Raw genomic sequence first — 3,680 nt, forward strand, 5'->3', positions numbered from 1 at the left:
AACCTCCCGTTACATCTAACATTTTCCCTCATCGTCGCTGGGATCGTCCATCTCTTGTTAGTTTTTTCATGTTAGTTATACAAAATAGTTTGAAAAGCAGAGAACATGGAAAACAAAGTTCTATGAAATATTTGAGTATGGTGTATGCATGAAATACAAATTTGTGAAAATATGAGTTTTTTCAATTGTATTTTCAAACAAACCGATCAACCGAACCGATCCAACCCGACTAGTTTGGTTTGGTTTGTTTTTTTAAAAAACTGTAACAATCGAACCAAACCGAACGGATGAAGATTTCATTGGTTTGGACATTTTTTGACCAAAAACCGATCCAAACCGAACCATTACACCCCAAATAATTACCAGGTAAAGAGTCTGTTTGTTACAGATTAAAATAAAAGTGATTTTAACATAAAATAATTTAGAGATTATTTATTTAGAGATTTTATTAAAAATCAGAATCTATTTTGCGTTTGTTTATCCTCATAAAAATCATATTATTTTTTTAAGAAAGTCATTTAGTTTGTTTGGATACAAATATATAAAAATGATTTTTCGTTACAAAATTAGATCAATCATTTGATACATATTTTCTCTCTCCTCTAAAAGAAATATATTTTTTGAGAAGCTGCCTTAACAGCTTCTCATTCGAATATGTTTTTAGATTGATTTTTAGATTCTCATTTTTTTAAAAAAAAAAAAAAAACTATAACAAACACGGATGCAATACTTTTAAATATGATAATTTTTTTTAGAAAGTGATTTTTTCTTAAAAAAGTTATAGCAAACGGGCTCAAAGTCTTTTTGTTTAGAATAATAATTATGGAATTATTTATTGTAAATTAAAATTTTACAATTTTAAATCTAGTTTTGATTGTTTACTTTATAACAAAATAATGTTGGACATTGCATTTTATATGCATAGAGAGGGTTTCCAACACAGGACATTGAATTTCTGGTCACTAAATTAATTGAGGAAAAAAAATTGAATATCTTTTAGGGTGTGTTTGGTTTAGAAGAGAAATTTTTAAGAGAGAAATAGGAGAGAGAGAGAGAGAAGTTAGTAAGAGAGAAATAGGTAAAAAATAGAGTAGATTTGATGTATGATTTGGTATAAGAGAAAGAGAGAAGAAATAGAGAGAAGTGTTGGTTATTTTTAAAAGTACTAAAATACCCCTGATTTTCTAAATCCCAAATCACATTAAAATATTAATACAGAAAATTCATCAAATGCATGCACTGTTCAACCTCCCACTTTAACAGCATCTACACCAATTCTTATTCAATCCCTAATTATCCTTTCCTTTCTCCATCTATATATATATATATATATATATATATATATATATATATATATATGGGTTATGTTACAAGACACCTTCATAAAAAGTAGTGTGGTGTCTTTTATCAAGTCACACCTCAAGGTGTGATTTTCACTTTTTTAGTTATAACTTTGATAAAAGACACCTTCATAAAAAGTAGTTGGTGTCTTTTAACAAATGCTCATAGAGTAACTTGATAAAAGACACCTTCACAAAAGGTGTCTTCTATCATAACCCTATATATATATATATATATATATATATATATATATATATATATATATATATATATAATTAAAAATCAAATGAATGATAACCAGCAGCTCAGTAAGCTCACTATACTACATAGGCTTCCCCTGCTACAAAAGTTCAACTCACTCTTTGATACATAGATCTGATTATGATACTTTCCATGTATCAAAGAAAAGGAAATGGATAATGGATCTGATTATGTAGCAAATGTCACCTACTTACCAACTAGCGCACAACACAGGAACAAGTTGCAGACTAATTTGATTTTGTCATCCATAGTTAAGGTAGAAGGTAAGGGTAAAAAAGGAAAAATAATGAAAAGTAGAACTTCTCTCCTCTTTCCTCGCAGGTTTGCGGAGAAGAGCAAAAGTGTGGGACCCACGTCAAATTAGCATCTCTCACCTATTTCTTCTGTCTTCCAAACAAGGGAAGTTGGCATTCTCTCTTCAATTTCTCTCTCACCAACTTCTCTCTTCTCTTTTTCACCTCAACCAAACACAGGCTTAAGGTGGATTCTAGGGTGAGGGTCAAATTATGTCCGTCACCGGTGGACCACTTAAAAATTACTATTGGATTTAATCAATGGGTTAGATCTTTTGAAAATAAAGATGAGAACATCAATACATATACACACACTATATCGTCCTCTCTTCCTCGTCATTTTTTTTTGTTTGAGTGATTCCCAATTTTTTTTTTTAGAAACATATTTCTTCCCCAGTTCCCCTATCCCCATCGTACCAAAATTTTGCAGAAGATACTTCTAGCAAATGAAAAACTTGTCACAAAATAATATCTGTGTTCTCTCAATTGATGTTAATTAGGGTAAATAATTAAATAATATTGATAACACCATCATACTGTTAGATTGTTCTCTCAATAATTAAATAATAATGAAGGAAATGGAACCCCATCTTTGTTCTCTGCAATTGCTTTTTTGCTCTAGACCAGATGTTTAAATTGAATCATTGCTTAAATTAAATTTCCACTACCGCTCAAACACAAACAAAACTAAAAGGGCCAAATGAAATGAATTTCAATTGTTTGGCCTCTTCTCAAGTCAACCGTTTGCAAAAATCTTCAGAAAACATCAACATATTTTTGGTGGGGTGGAGAAGATGGAAGAGATATAGGTAGAATTGTGTGCGCAAATGTATTCATGTTCTCATTTTAATTATCAACAAATCTAAACCGTTGGTTAAATCTAACAGTAGTTCTTAGATGGTCCACCGTTGAGGGACTTAATTGAACCCTCATCCTAGAATCCACCATCTTTTAATAAATGCTTTTTCAATAAAAAAATAAAACCCTTTGGATAAAAAAAAAAGCTTTCTCAAAAGAAAACCCTGATTCTAAAACTATTTATTTCCGTTCAGTGAATCAGTTGGTTAGTTAGGGCTCCATCCATCGGAAACTGGAGGAAAAGTAGGTCGAGAGAATGGATGTGAATTTGACACAAGGGGCGATAGTTAGAATGTTCAGTGATGATTTCTGTTTTGATAATGATTTTAAGCCTGTACTGCAAGTCACCGGTGGCTTTTCTCACATGGTTTATCTGTCTGATGGTTTGTATTCCACTGCTTTATTCCTCGACAAGAATTTGAAAGAGTTCGTCCATTCTAGAAGTCTGCAGAAAGGCTCCGTTGTTATACTCAATCACTTCGTCGTCAACATCGTTCAGAATTCCAAGTGAGTTTGTTTTGTCTTTCTTGTATTATTTTTATTTTAGTTAAATAAATCATCATGAATGGCTTACCATTTGATTGTCTGATTTGTTATAAACAAACAGGGCTGTTTTCATCAGTGACCTGAAAATTATACGACACAAATGTGAGTTGATCGGAAAGCCAGTATCGCTACCAAAATTTGTTCCTTCGCTGCCAAATATAGCTGGCCTTTCTATCAATTGATACTGCAAAAAATTTGATGATCAATTCCCCTACTATCCTTAAATTCATGGCAGGATGGGGTTTTTTTCTTTTCTTGTTTTGCAATTGCTAAATACTATTTTTCTTATGCTTAATGTATATGTGGAGTTTTCTTCGTCTGCGTTATGTGATTTTTACATTTGTTACATTATGTTGGCGAAAAGATTATATTTTATTTGCA

General features: G+C 31.4%; 1 long non-coding RNA gene across 1 annotated transcript; it reads left to right on the top strand.

Moving 5' to 3' along the window:
• Positions 1–2,894: 2,894 nt before the first annotated feature.
• LOC146905774 (uncharacterized) lies at positions 2,895–3,680 on the top strand. Its single transcript, XR_015017526.1, has 2 exons — positions 2,895–3,260; positions 3,361–3,680. It is a non-coding gene; the product is annotated as an uncharacterized LOC146905774 (long non-coding RNA).

The sequence above is a fragment of the Medicago sativa genome, chromosome 7, assembly GCF_051527215.1.
Source record: "Medicago sativa cultivar Bolivia chromosome 7, Bolivia_mono, whole genome shotgun sequence".
Classification (NCBI taxonomy): Eukaryota; Viridiplantae; Streptophyta; class Magnoliopsida; order Fabales; family Fabaceae; genus Medicago; species Medicago sativa.